The following is a 15,422-nucleotide window of genomic DNA, read 5'->3' on the forward strand; positions in this document are numbered from 1 at the left end:
AGACAAATGTTTCCAGCTTTGAAGAATACATCAAATGTTGGGTCACAGTGAATGGAAAATAAATCCACACTGAGGCACATCATTGGAAATTTTCCAAAAATTGGAGGAAATAAAGAGTCTACAAGATTCTAGAGAAAGAAAAAGGTCACATACAAGGATCAGAAATTAGAATGGTTTCAGACTTCTCAATAGCATCCCTGGAAACAAAAAGAAAATGAACAACGTATTCCAAATTCTGAAAGGAAATGCTCTCTAACCTAGAGTTCCATACCCAGCCAAATTACCAAAAAAAAAAAAACAAAGATAGAACAAAGACATTTTCAGACACGCAAAGTCTCAAGAATGTATTTCCCAGGCAGCCTTTCCCAAGAAAGGGAAAGATGTAACAGGCACAGAAGTTTCAACACTGGAGGGAAGTAAAGGGGATTTCCAGGAGGATGGTGAAAAACACAGAGGCCAGCAGCCCAGACGGGTACAGCCCCAGTCAAGAGACAGGCGTGTTGGGAGATGCCCAGATTCACTCTATCTTTTTTTCAACTCATGGACAGAATGCTCAGGTAAGCTTGGCCCATATTCTTCACCATGTGCTGTTCTCTGCTCTTTGCTTTCTAGCTAGATGAGCTTGTCTCCCCCCACAGGAGCCCTCCTCTGCAGTGACCCACTCCTAAGGGCTAGCTCAAGTTGGCCGAGATGAACTTAGAGGTGGGATACACAGAGCAGTCCATTTTCCCTGGCAATTTCCCTTCCTGCAGGAAGACCACAGAAGCCTGTATGTCCAAGAATAGTAAAGGGATCTGCAGGGAATATGGGATGCAAAGAGTGCTATAATAACCAACGATATCTGCTAAGCCTACAATTGGTATGAAAGTCCTCAGCAGCTCGAAGTGTGAATAGGAACTCAGCTTTTAGATGTTCACATCCCACTCTCTCCTGAGTTATATTCAGCTAAAGATGCTCTATGCTTGGATTCCAAGGTCACATGCACATATTCAGCCCCTGTTCCCAAAGTAGGTTCTTTTTTTTTTTTTAAAGATTTTATTTATTTATTTGAGACAGAGAGAATGAGAGAGAGAGAGCACATGAGAGGGGGGAGGGTCAGAGGCAGAAGCAGGCTCCCTGCCGAGCAGGGAGCCCGATGCGGGACTCGATCCAGGGACTCCAGGATCATGACCTGAGCCGAAGGCAGTCGCTTAACCAACTGAGCCACCCAGGCGCCCCCAAAGTAGGTTCTTTGTGCAAGCCTGGTGGGTCCAGAGGGAGAGGCTTCTCTCCTCAGTTACTTACTGTGCCTGAATCAGCATTCCTGTGTCAACCATCTAGTCCCTAGCATTGGATTTAATGAGTTTCTCTGGGGCATCTTTGGACCCTTTCCTGCCAGCTAACACCATCTGGAACCATCTCAACAACTGGAAGATTAGAAACGTGTCAACAACGTCTAGGACTTCTAGGTTCTAAGAGGTTGCTTGACTTTAAGCAATTTGGCCCAATTTCTTCCTGGGGGGGATTTATAAAAGGCCAGGCTTTGTCCAAACCAGAGGTTTTTGTCCCTCCTGTCCCTTCTAGGTAATGGGTGTCTGAGAGACTTACATTGAAAGGATACTCAAGTGGCTTGAGAACAGAATCTGCCCTCAGTTGATGTGCCTTCTCCGTCCAGACAGAAAACAAGCGATTGGATGAAATGGCAGTTTCTTTTGCTAAAGTTCCACCTAAGTTGGCACCTGCCCCGCCTTGTAGAAAAACTTTCAATGAAGTTTGGGATTGGGTCATTTTTTACCCCCGGGGGGGAGGGGGGGGGGGGCCTGGATACCCCAGTGCCTAGTCCAGTGCCTGACATAGAGTAGCTGCTCAGTGTGTATTTATAGAGTGCACACGAATGCCTAATTGAATTAAGGCTGCCTCCTGTGCCATCCAAGATTCATATACCATGTGGTTAGGCTAAGGCGGTTCTGCCAGCTCCCAGGGAAAATCAGATCCACAATTGAGTATTAGAATAACATCTCATGACTCTGAATGTAAGGCGAGAAGTCCTTTTTAAATGAGTGATGATTTTGCATGTGATAAAAATTATTTATAAAGAAGTTCACTTATTTTGTATCCCAAAATTTACCTTAACCCAAACCAGGCCAACGAGGGGTTCTATAAGGGCAGTTTCAGCGGATTGAGGGATGCGTTACTTACATGGTGGTAGTTAACGTATCAATAGATCCTTCTGAAATGTTGAGGGTTTTTGAAAACAATTGTTTTTTTTTTCCCAGTGTTTTGTGCATTCCTCATAGAATCGTATTTTATTTAAAAATACTAGAGAGCCGGAGCCCTCACACATTGCGAGAGGGGATCTAAGTTGGCATGAACACTTGGCAGCATCCACTAAGGGTGAACAAATGTCTCCCCTGTGACCCTGCCATACCAGTCTGGGCACCTACCCAGCAGAATGAGCGCTGCGACCCCCACTGTGCGCATACAGGACTATTCATGGCTACCGGCAGTATTTCCAATGGCCCCCAACTGTAGTAAACTCGTATCTCAACTAGTATCCATCAACAGATAGGAACACCATGGTGTTCGGAATATATTTACGCAGTGGAATAAATACTTCACAGCAATAAACAAGAACTTACAAACCATTGCCCACAACAAAAGACATACTGTTGAGAGAAAGAAACTCGATGCAAAAGAACGCACACCATCTGATCCTATTTATAAGACCAAGAGCAGGCAAAGGTATACAATCGTAGAGGTCAGAATGGAGGTTACTTTGAGGTGAGACCCCACCTGGGTGGGCCATGAGAGAGCCTTCTAGTGAGCTGGAAATATTCTATATAGTTGGAGTAGCAGATTCATGGATGTATACATAATGTAAACATTCATCAAACTGTACCCTCTTTGTGTTCTTTACTGTATGTAAGTTGTACTTCAATTTTTAAAAAAATGCTATAAAACTCAGTTCCCTTAAAAAAAAAAAAAAAAGCACCATGAATTACAACAGGAATGTTTCAGATAGCGTTCCTGCCCTGGAAGAGATGCAAAATGAATTACAGAAGATATACACGGAAGTGACCGTACCGTAGAGCAGTGTGTGAAAACTCGATGTGAGAGGTCCGAGGGAATGCAGTCGGGCTGCAGACATGGGACAGAACTGGGAGGGGAAATGGAGCATGTGACGCCTGAGCGGAGCTCTGAGCTCCCTCCGCCTGCTGCCCCAGCAGGTGTGCTCTTAGATGTCCCGGACGATCCACTTCTCCTGCGCAAGTCACAATGTTTAAGTCTGCTCTGTTGACCTTGCCTCCTCGGCGCACCCTCCGAGCTCTCTTCTTCCCTTCCTGGCCGCATTTCTGGATGGGATCAGCTACCTGCTGTCACCACTCCCTGCTTTCATCCACTGCTTGACCTTCTGGCTTCTCCCTACATCTCCCCAAAGAATCTTTCGCCTGGGCAGCAAAATTACCCTGGAGCCAGAGTTACTGGCTTCCTCTCTTTCTATTCCTCCTCCTCCTCCTCCTTCTTCTTCTTCAAGATTTATTTATTTTAGAGAGCTAGCAGGGGGAGGGGCTCAGGGAGGGGAAGAGAGAGAATCCTCAAGCAGACTCCCCACTGAGCGCGGAGCGGGATGCGGGCTTGATCCCCACGACCCTGGGATCATGACCTGAGCTGAAATCAAGAGCAGTACGCTTAACTGACTGAGCCACCCAGGCGCCCCATTACTGGCTTCTTTTGAGTCCTTTTATTCCTTGGCCTTTGCATATGCGACACTGTCCTTTTCCTCAAAAATCAGCCTCCTTTGTTTTTCGGTAAGCCTGTCTCCTCCCACCTCTTTGCTTGCTCTCCTTGGTGGGCTTCATTTCCTCTGCCGCACCCTTCTGTGGGGTGGCACCGTCAGCATGCTCCTCTGGTCCTGTTTGGGTTCTCCCTCGGCAAGCCTTCTCCTCCATCTGCTGATGTCTGTGAGGCCTAGGGTCTCCAAACCCCACCTTTCTCCACAACTTGAATCTTGATATACACAGCCTGATGGCTGTCTCGTGCTGCCTCATACAAAAGTCAAGAGTAACCTATTAAAAACTTCATTATTTTCAACGTGACGTTCTTCCTATAGCACCCAGTTACCATTCAGTGAATGGTACGTCCATCCACTCAAAGAAACCGGGAGGTTTCTTTTCTCCCTTCACCTTGTTCCTCTGGCAGCCAAGGGCTATTTGTTTTGCCTTTCGAATAACCTCAGGACTTCGCTGTAGTCCCCAGTCATGTTCTCCTGGATATTGTAATAGTCACCTGACCCATGTGTGTTTAGAGTCTTGCCCACACCCACGTCACTCCCCGGTCATACCTCTTTCCAGCTTCCCTTCCACAATTGGCACTCCGTGCCTTAGCTTGGACCACCGTCCTCCATGTCATCTTGTCTTGTCTTCTCTCCAGACTCGCCTCCCGCCCCTTTGCCTCGGGCAGCCCGAGTGAATTTTAGCACTTCTCCAGCTGTTCCACACTCCCTGGTCTGCAGAAAACCCTCTCTGCCCCTTCTCATTTCCACCAGGGAATTCCTGGCTGTCCATTATATCCTGACTCCTGCAGGTGCAGATGGACCCCGCGTTCTCCCTGCTCCCCATCACACCCGCAATACTGGAGCTGTTTGTTTTCACCGCTACTAAACTCTCAGGAGGCAGATGTTGTGTCTTATTCATCCTTGTATCCAAAGCCCATGGCTCAGAATCGGTGCTCAGAAAATTTGTTGTATAAATGAGCAAACATTCAGTTGTTAGGTACATAGACTTTTTTGCATCAAAGATACACAGCTCAGCAACTGCATTTCTAGCACTGTCACTGTTTCTATTTCTGAATCTAATTGCTATTGCACAAAACTGTTCAGGGCAGAAACTGCAGTGAGTGGAATGGTCCAGCAACACCCTTCCAATGCAAATGTTCTATGCTTTTATGAAATTGCTGCAGTCTTAAAAGGGTGGAGGCCTTTGGAATTTTAAGCAGGGAAAAAAATTTTGCTGTCCAGTATTCTGCCTGGAAGATTCTTACCCCACTTTCTCCAGGAATGCTCCCTCCTTTCTCTCCCAATTCAGATGAACGGCATTGAAAAATCACAAATCTGAGAAATCGAGGGCAAAGCCATGGACATAGGAATTGCTGTGTGGGCCAGAATCCAAGGACCAAGGGTACAGAGTTCTCCTCCTTTAGACCTTGCAAAATGCGGGCCGTCCTTCCTGGTGGCAAGTTCAGAGGGTCAAGGCACACTACGCAGTCAACCAACTATGAATTTACCTAAAACTCCTTTCAATGTACTTTTATGCTCACACCCAACTCCCAGTTGGATAATGAATTCTGTGGGTTTATTACTTGCTGGAAACAGGATAGCATTTCCTTTCGCTTAACCTAAAAATCCCCTTGATCCAATGTCACCAATCCCTTCCTAAACTCTGATGCTGAGCTCGTGTGGACAAGGACTTTGCTCCCCGAGCCCTGCTTGCCCTTTGGGACGTGATGGACATCTCCTACAGCCCCTCCCAGCCTACAGCTTTCTAGACTGAAGTAAATATATAGTGTCTGGAAGACAGCCCCGAACATAATAAATACTGAATACTGACTCTGACTCTGAAGCTGAATGATGATAAGAATGGCCTTTAAGGGGGGATTCAAATTCTTGCCACGAGCCTGAGATGTGAGAATGAGCTAATAGATCATTGCCAAACACAGTGTTGAGATCACATGAAAGAGCACGCACGGGGCCCCCTTGGTCCAGGGTGCATGGGCTCATTTGTTCCCCGATCACCAGCTGCTCCTGTTTCCCAGCAAGAGGGGTTCTCTCGGTGCCCGCGGCAGCCCGTCTTTGTGAGACGGCCGGACGCTGGGCGGAACCTTTCCGAGGACAGCGTCCTGGCATGGGATGATTGCACAAGGGGAACCCTAATGCGGGCCCAGCTCCTGTTGTATGTGGGGCACCGCTCTAGGTGCTTTGCAGGGGTCATACCCTTTAGCCTTCATGCTAATCCCATCAAGGACATTGGGGCCCCTGTCCTACAGATGAGGAAATTAAGGCGCACAGAGGCTGGGTCGCGTGCCCAGGATGCTGGAGGTGGTACATCCAGACTTCCAAACCAGACCCGTTGGAGCCCAAATCCCATGCTCTGTTAGAGCATGCCCTTGCCCCCTACCTGGGAGACAGCCCAGGCATGTGACCTTCCCCTCCTATGGAGGCAGGGTTTTTGCCCCTGTCCAGGGCAGCAGGACTGATCCCTTGGTCCATCCCCCGTCGACTCCTCTGGCTGGAGCCCACCCAGGCCCACAGGGTGCTAATGAGCTAGCCAGGTGCCCCTCTTTTCCCTTTCCTTGCCTTATCTGCTGGCAGGAAGCACAGGGACAAGATGGGAGCAGTGACTCATCGATAGAAGAATAAACTCTTGAGTGGGGGCAGCCTGAGTGGCAGGGCTGGATGCTCTGACAATGGAAGAACGTCCCCGGAGCTTTGGAAGGGCCTTGCCCTTCACCGCTAGGAAACACGGGCAGGAGGAGAGAGGATAGCAGCCACGGGGTGGGAGTGCAGCCCGGGGGGAGCAGGGCTGGGGACTGCAGCACTTTCCAGCGTGGAGAGGGAAGCATAACAGGGACCGGAGACTTTTCTGAGACCATCATTTGAGCTCTTTGCCATGTTAGGCAAACCGCGAGGGTTTTTTATTCACTCCTGTTTTGATTTAGCAGATTAACCTGGCCTCCACAGAGGATGAGCTTTCTCCACGTCACGGGCCAGGCATGCAAAGGACCCCACAGTTTCAGCGGTTTAACCTCGGAAGCATGTGAGGAAGCCTGCCCCAGCAGACTCTGGGAGGCGTCTGTGTTGTGTCCCCAGGGGGGTTCCTGCTTCTGCTAAGTAACAGGTGAGGCTTGTCACCTCTCTGCTGCCTTTTACCCTTCTCGTAGGCGCTCCCAGGGCCTGATCAATGGTGGAGATGGGGAACAGAGACAAGTGGGTGTTGGCAAAGTGCTGGTGGGCTTACCAGACAGACTGTTATCCAGGCAGTTTTGCCGGCCTGCAGTCCTGCACCGGGCCTCAGGGGCCACCACCCTGCCCTCTGCACAGCTGGGTTCAAAGATGTAGAAAGAAGTCTGAAGCATGGGTACGCCAGAGCGTGAGGGCAGCAAACACCTCAAAGGGCACCATATTCCCTGAGTATCTCATGGTTTGACCACTGCTATGGCCTGAATTGTGTTCCTCAAAATTCCCTTTTTTTTTTTTTTTAAGATTTTATTTATTTATTTGTCAGAGAGAGAGAACACAAGCAGGGGGAGCGGCAGGCAGAGGGAGAGGGAGAAGCAGGCTCCCCTCTGAGCAGGGAGCCCAATGTGGGACTTGATCCCAGGATACTGAGATCATGACCTGAGCTGAAGGCAGATGCTTAACCATCTGAGCCACCCAGATATCCCGTGTTCCTCAAAATTCTTATGTTGAAGCCCTAGTACCCAATGTAGTTTGGAGATAGGGCCCATAAGGAGGTAGCTAATGTTCAGTGAGGTCATATGGGTTGATCCCTGATCTGTTAGGATCAGTGTCCTTATAAGAAAAGACACCAGAGAGCTTGAGTCCTCTCTGTCTCTCTGTCTCTGTCTCTGTCTCTCTCTGCCTTGTGAGGATACAGCAAAAAGGTAGCCCCACCTGCAAGGTAGGAAGAGAGATCTTACCAGGAACCGAACTGGCCAACCCCTTGATCTTGGACTTCTAGCCTCCAGAACTGAGAATACCCAGTCTGTGGTATTTTGTTATAGCAGCTAGATGAGACTAATACAACGACTAAGATGTCAGTGACTAACAGATCAAACTGACCTTCAGTTTCCCCCTGCTTCCAGTAAGGAATTTTCATCCTACTCTGAGCAACCATTGTGCCACCCTATCACCTTGCAAAAAATGATTGCACAGGTGCCACTCGTGGAGAATTTGCTCAGGGGAGGGATTTCTCTGCCTCATCCCTCCCAAGCCACGCCTCTGGTGACGCCTGGAAGCCCAGGTCAGGCCACAGCAGCCTGGCTGCCCTGCAGGGAAACGGGTGCTCCGGGAGAGCTGTGGACGTTCCACCCTTGACAGTAAAAATCCTGGCGGACTGACTCCAGCCCGCCTCATCCCACCCCACCCCACTGTCCAGGACAATATTAGGCCAGCACTAGAGCTCGGAGAGTTCCCCCAACAGCCCGAGTCACAGGCCACCCGCTTTGTGGCCCTCCCTGCAAAAATCCTGCAAGGTAAAGCAGCTCACAAGGATCCTAGAGCTTCCTTAGGAAAATGCCATTTTATCCAGGTCTTAGGAGCTCAGTGAATGAAAATGCTGGCTTTAGAAACTGGGTGGGATTTACAAGAAGACTGACCAGAAATCCTTTAACTAGGCCCTTCCGTCTTTTCTATCATAAATACAAGGCTTTAAAAAACTTGTGTTTTTACTTGACTTCCTCAATCAAACATATACTCTGTGAAATAAAGGTCCATGCGGATTTGAAACAGGTATTGGAGTTGATCTCGTGAGGCCTCGGGAACGGCGAGATAAGCCCATGGGAGCCCCTGAGAGAGAAAGAGGGAGAAGAGAGGATGGCCAAGGGTGGCGCGCACAGGGAAGCCTGGTGCCCACTGCTCGGGGGTGCTAGCACGCTAACCCCTCAGTAACCCTCTGACGTCCTTTGAGCCATTATGTCTCCAGTTCCAGCAGTAACCACGAGCATCTCTGACCACAGGCAGTATGTGCCAGGAGGCTTGGTTCCATCGGTCCAGGCCTCTCCTCTGCTTCCATCTGAACCACGGCCCCGATGCCACACTCCCACAGTCCCATAGCCCAGGGGCACGAAGCGACCCGCGCAGATGCATTCTGCTCACCTTCTCGTCACAGACATGCAGTGGTAGAGATCCTCCCTCTGCCTCCATGAGAGTGTTGTGTGAACGGCTTCTGGGAACCCCTTATTTTCTCCTTGGATCCCAGACACAAATAAGAATAAGGCTTGCTTACATGCCTAGGACATTTCTGAGCTCTGGTGCCCACAAAATTTCCTAGGACTAAGAATGCAAGTCTGTCATTATGGTATTTGCAGAACCAGAGACTGTATTTAAGTCTTCAAGATGATGCTTATTATAACCCTTCCTTGGGACTATCGTGCCAAAACACTACATGAATAGTCTTTTTCAAGGAAATTTGCCAGGGAAGGCAGCAAGCATCTGATCACATAGGAATAGTTTTGGGGTGGTTTCAAGCTGTAGAGTCTGGGGGAGAAGGAAATTTTCCTGAATGCTGCCCTGGGGAGGGAGAATCCACACAGGGCTGTGCATTGCCCAGGCGGCCATTGAGGGGCTGCCGTCTGCAGAACTCGTGATGACAACAGTGTGCCCTTGGAGCTGAACATGATGGCAGCCCTTCCCTGCCACAGGAAGTGGGCATCTATGGAAGACACTGAATCCTGATTTAAAGATTAATGATGGGGAAAACAGGTGCCTCAAGGGGCAGGCGAGGGTTCTGAGTTCTTCTGGGGGAGAAAGCAGACCCCCAAGCCTGGCGCATCTAAGTCGCCAAGGAATCATATTGGGGTGGGAGGAACTTCCTCTCCAGTAGAATTTTCATTTTCTGAAACTACTTCCCAACCCATTTACATCACCCAACGATCAAAAGTCATCCTGTCATTTTGAACTTTTGTTTGTTTTAAAAACTCATAATGTAATCAGAGAATGTGCATCCCATATCATTAATATCCCTATGAGGCGATACCACATTTACAAAAATGAAAACATTATATATTTTCTTGTATCCACTATTACTTTGCCTGTGGGGAGGAAAGGAGGTGCCATGCACAATGTCACATTCTAGGAAGATTGATCTGGAAGTGGTAAAGAAATGGACTGGGGCGGGGGGTGGGAATAGCAACAGTCAGGGAGGTGGCTCATTTCTTCCTTTATTCAGTAAACATTGATTAGGCACTTGTTGTATGTCACGTGCATGCAGATGGTTTCTTCCTTCCTTCCATGTCATTTTAGGTCCTCCAAGATGCAGACACCAAAACAGAATATGACGTGCAAGAAATGTACTGGGGGACATGCCTATGGAAGATAAAGGAGGAAGAAGCACAAGTCTGAAAAGAGAGCGGAAGGAAGAGTGACAGACCACAGGGCAGGTGGTGGAAAGTCTCCACCAGGCCAACAGGTAGCCTCCCGAGCCAAGGCTGCCCGTTGGAGGAGTCCCACCCGGAGCAGGAAGGGACCGGCTCCAGCACGGTCAGTGTGCTTGTTGGTTGAAGGTGGGCTGGGAGAAATGTCAATGCCATGGTGGGATCCAAGAGGAAGCAGCTGGAGGCTATCAGTCAACTACATTTCCCTCAGCAGGTTCTTTGGAAAGAGAGCTGAGTGGAGCATGTCCGTGGCTGACACGGCCTTCCAGAACTCTTGATGTAGACATCTAAATATAGGCATCACAGCTATATTACAAGCCTGTGGACCAGCCTTGGGGGTTAGGTGTCCGTTCCAGGTTCAGTGGGCCACGGCCTGGGTTGTGGATAGGCCCGGGGATAGTGTGTGACTGCTTAGATGGGGAGGGTTGTATGTGCTGGTGCAGCAGGGAGGTGATTGCTAGACCACAGTTATGTACAAGACCCAGTGGCAGGGAGGAGGGAATTAATTACTTGCAAAGGAGAGGCCAGGGAAGGATAAACGGATACAGCCATTGGGTTTTAGAACATGACTAGGATTTGTTGTATACCCAGGAGAAGATGCAGTAGAATCTGTCCCATCAGAAACCTGGCTCCCTATCCTGGCCCTGTCGCTTATCTGCTGTGTGACCTCGGGTTAGACTCTTCACCTCTCTTATGCTGCACTTTCTTCACGTGTATCATGGACATCACAGTTTACAGAATTGTGACAATGCCACATGTGAATTCATTAGCAGGGGGCCTGAGCTAGGGGACGCGATCCATAAATGGCCACGGAACTGTGTTCTTGCCGCTAATATTCCTGACATCCCAGCCAGTGGAAACGGCCCGTCCAAAGGTCAGCTAGGACACAGGGCAGCCAGTCCGGGGAGCTGCCGGTGGCTCTCTGTGGCTGGAGCCCCCAGTGCAAGGGAAGCTGTGTTAGAAAACAGGGCCTGTTGGATGCAAAGCCTTACGTGCGGTGTAAGATATTTCAGATTTCACACTAGGTTATGAGATGCTATTAAAGGATGTTATGGAGGGAGGGAGAGGATCAGATTTGCATTTTAAAAGTCTCCCTCTGGCAGCAGGGCATTCGCGGGGTAGAGGAAGAAGGGACTGGAGTGGGCAGATGGATAAGGAGGCTTTTGCTCTAATCCAAGCAAAGGATCAGAGGACCCACAAAAGGGAAAGGAGAAGCAGACTTGAAAGATATTTAGCAGGAAGAACTGGCAGGTGCTTGAAACCAGTTGGGCCTATGGGGGAGGGAGGCCTCTTGGGGCAGGGGGGACGCCTGGTTGTTTGGTCCGAATGAGTTGGCGGTTGGACGTACAATGTACCCAATAGCAACTAGAAGGCAGGGGCAAGTGACCGAGGCCGGTGGTGGAGACGAGACAGTTGAGTCGGGGCGTGTTGCATCTCAGGAGCCTGTTGGGTGCCCCAGTGGGCCATTTTGGCAGACAGTTGGATGAACTGATCTGGGGCCCCCGAGCAGTCCGGAGGCACTTGGAGATCGTGGGCACAGTCCAGGTGGGGGTCTGAATCAGAGTGACGGTGGGAAGAGTAGAAAGAGGGTCAGTGCAGGGACCGTCACGGGGCCTGCGTGATTCACATGGGCATCTTGTCTGTAGCCACCTTGTAAACACGTGATGGAACGTGGGAATATGCTGCTGCCCAAGGCCCCTTGAATCCACAGAGACACTGAAAGAATAAACAACCATCTGGGATTGCAAGGGTGAAGTCAGCTCAGACTGAAAAAGAAAAGAGGATTCGTACAGCTAATCAGGCTGGAGGGACACTGTTACAAGCAGCTGCAAAGTTAACAGGAGACCTTGTTTCTCCCAAGGCCACACAGTGGCTGTAAAAATGAGTGACCGCTGCTTTTTTTCCCCAGTGGTGCCCCAGAGCGGCCTCCCTAACCCATCCGGTACCGAGGGTCCCCAACTCCCAGGCCGCCCTCGCCTCGTGACAGCACCCCATCCCGCCACTTCCCCGGATCCCACCTCAGAAAGCAACCCATCCGCCACAGATCCCCGTTCCCCTGTGGTCCTCTCGGAATCCCGCGGGCACACAAACCTTCTGGAGGAGTCTCCCCTCCTCCCTCTTGGCCACTGCTCCTCTAGAGGGGAACAAACCAATAATCTGACTGTGTGCGTATCAGACGCAGCTTGTCCCTGGCGGTCTTTGGCTGCTGCCGCTTTAACAATATGCACATCCTAAACCAGCAGTACGGTTGACGACAGTGGGCTCCCCAGCAGGAGCCGTGGGGACCACGGAACCCCCGGTTGGCATAAGGCATAAGGGGACTTGGATCAGAAACTGGGAGTGGGAGCAGGCCTGGCCACACCTAGCTGTGCTTGTCAGGCTCATTCGGACGACTGCTTCTCTTCTGGGCCACACCTCCAAAGGGACACCAGCAAACGGGCCACATTCCAGGGAGAGTGATAGTGTGTGCTCAGATAACGCAGTCCGTCACATGAGGAATGCCGGTCTGCACTGGAGGGAACTTAGTCCTTGAAGGGAAAATGTTAAGAAAACTGTCTTCTATTATGCAAGAGACCATAACATGTAACAGGGATGAAACGCGCGAAGGCTTGGAATGATAGAGCGGGGCCCAAGAATCTGTCCTTGGCAGAACGCAGGCCACGGCAGATTCGAGCTCAGGGGAAGAATCTTATTCACAGTCACAGTGAGCCACTTTAGGCTGTGTGTGTGCCTTGTCACAGGGGGTGTTTTTAAAAAGGCTGGACATCGGGGCGCCTGGGTGGCACAGTCAGTTAAGCGGTTGACTCTTGGTTTGGGCTCAGGTCACGATCTCACGGTTGTGAGATCGAGCCTCATGTCAGGCTCTGTACTGGGTATGGAGCCTGCTTAAGATTCCCTCTCTCGCTCTCCCTCTGCCCCTCCCCACCCCTCGAAATAAAATAAAATAAAATAAAATAAAATAAAAGAGGCTGGACATTGCCCTGGCCAGGCTGTGGTACCAGGAATCTCAGCCTACAGGGACTTTAGGCTAGATAACCTTCAAGACCCCCCTGTTCAGAGTCTGTGTCCTGAAAACAGAGCCCTGACTGGGCAGGCCCGGCCTCCTAATGCCATCAATGCCTAGAGCTCCCTTCTCAGAGAGGTGAGGCGCAGCAGGGTGGGGGGACCCAGGGGTATGCAACCAGCCCAGAGCCCTCTCCTAAGGGACATTCCTTCATCAGAAGCCACTGCAGTACCATGTCACTGTGGCCATCTGTCTGTGACGACCTGAACCAGCCGTGGGCAGGTACTGTTGCAAGAAAGCTCTCGCAAAGCAGGAATTTGAACTGGAGGTTATAAGGAGAGGGGTGGGGGGTTGGGGGACAGAAAGAGAAACTGAAACAAATGCGGAGAGTAGGCTGGGAAGCAGGGCCATGAGGCGGCAGGGGTCCTGATGCGTAGATGCTGCGGGGCGGTGTACGGTGACAGGTGTCCCAGCACCAGCATGGGGGCGGGGGGGCGGTGGGTAGGCAGTCTCCATAAGGGCCTGGAAGGGAGAAGCCCCTGCGGCCAGGACGTGGGCAGAAAGTAGGCTATTACTGTCCTGGCCCTATGGTTCTCGCTCTTGCGCCTCTTGTGGTCTGGCTGGAACCCCGGTCCCCGAGCTCCCACCAGAGCCCGGTTGTCCGTATAGCCAAGCCCACCCACGGAAATAAGGCTCATACTTGAACGGAGTGAGATCCTGTTTCTTGAAGCTCAAGGCAGAGAAGTTCTAAGGAGGCAAGACAGTGACCTGTTGGGTTTTGAAAAGAGTTTATGCCGTGGTGGAGCCTGTGCCAGGCTTTTGCTCCATTCCAGACCCGGGGAGTGCAGATCCCTGTGTGCTTAGACAGTCTTCTCCCCTCAGACCCATCACCCACTGCCCACATCCCACCCTCTGGGAGCCAAGCAGTTCCTATTTTCCCTGTGCATCCGCTTCTCTCCCGACACGGGCCCAGGGAACCACGGAACGAGAATGCAGGGCCCCAGGTGGGTGGGAGTGGGGGGGTGCTGCCAGTAGACAGAATACTAGATGTTTCAGCCAGAAGGAGTTTGAGCACGAATTGAAGGCAGCCTCCCTCTGCAAAAGTGAGAGGGTATCTGAGGTGAGAAAACAGCCTCTGAATCCTCTAATCAATCATGACCTGTTCTCTAAATACTTGCTGCAGGAGCCAACAGCCCAGGGAGCCTGAGGCTGCAGAGGGAGCCTGGTGACCTCTCCCAAGGGCCCCTATGCCTCGGCCAAGTCTTCTCTGTCTGTAAGACCACTGTGGCGTCCTCATGAAGATTCATTAACGTCTTATTGATGAAGCCTGATTTGCCTCCTACCCTTCAAGCAAGAGGGATCACTCCCCATTTGTCACTGTGGTGACACTTGATGGATGGGCCCCACAGAGCCCTGCAGTGCGTGCTGGTCACCCACGGCCCCCTCCGTTCTGACTGCTCATTACCCATGCTCTTGGGACTCTTGTTTTCTGAGTGCTATTTTTTTCACAAGTCATTTCCCTTGAGGGGCAGGGGCCTCATCTTTTTTCTGTATCCCCAGCACTTAGCCCGGTGCCTGGCATGGAATGAGGCTCCATCAATGTCTGACGAATGAATGACCCTCAGATAGAATAACCAAACGTAAGCTCCAAAAACGGCTCAATCTGCCCTCCATCCATCCCCAGTGTCTATTTCTGGACCCCCCCTCCACGCCTCCAGCAAAAATACATCCACTTTGAAATACCATGTATATTTATTTATATGCTTCGTTTTCCACTTACTGAGTTCCTCGGCTCTCGGCCACTTCAACACCCAGCTCCAGGCCCCCGGGGATGTGGCCACATCGCCATGCTCGCCTATTGAGGCTTCAAAGGATATGGTTGGAAAAGGGGTCCTCATCTTCGGAGATTTTTAGGACATAAGTTAATTACAAATGTAGACCATAAGGCCACTAAGTCGTGTCCAACCAACCAGAGAGGGGGATGTTGGTACCAAGGTGTGGTCTGTAAGGACGATGATTATAAAAGCGTGTTCTTTGTACCTGTGGGACGGGCGTGAGTCTCAGCTCCCCCACGTGCTGTTAGTGTGGCCGTGGACCCGTGTCTGAAACTCTCTAAAGCCGCGGTATCTTCCTCTGTGCCAGTGGGCCCTCGGCATAGACCTACAGCATGCTATTGACCGTGACTTTCCGTCCGCGGATAGACACAGGCCTCAGAGAGATTTTACACATCGCCAAGGTTTTGAGTTCTTCGGCACCTGGTCAAAGGGGCTTTGAGAATTCATCGGGGAAG

At 50.7% G+C, this 15,422-nt stretch overlaps 2 long non-coding RNA genes across 2 annotated transcripts; both read left to right on the forward strand.

The window, feature by feature from the left end:
• Window positions 1–534: 534 nt before the first annotated feature.
• Window positions 535–6,711, forward strand: LOC110580372. Its single transcript, XR_002480335.1, has 3 exons — window positions 535–557; window positions 5,064–5,156; window positions 6,694–6,711. It is a non-coding gene; the product is annotated as an uncharacterized LOC110580372 (long non-coding RNA).
• A 130-nt stretch (window positions 6,712–6,841) lies between these two features.
• LOC110580371 lies at window positions 6,842–14,870 on the forward strand. Its single transcript, XR_002480334.1, has 3 exons — window positions 6,842–6,872; window positions 9,998–10,234; window positions 14,316–14,870. It is a non-coding gene; the product is annotated as an uncharacterized LOC110580371 (long non-coding RNA).
• Window positions 14,871–15,422: the final 552 nt, after the last annotated feature.

The sequence above is a fragment of the Neomonachus schauinslandi genome, chromosome 4 (genome assembly GCF_002201575.2).
Source record: "Neomonachus schauinslandi chromosome 4, ASM220157v2, whole genome shotgun sequence".
Taxonomy (NCBI): domain Eukaryota; kingdom Metazoa; phylum Chordata; class Mammalia; order Carnivora; family Phocidae; genus Neomonachus; species Neomonachus schauinslandi.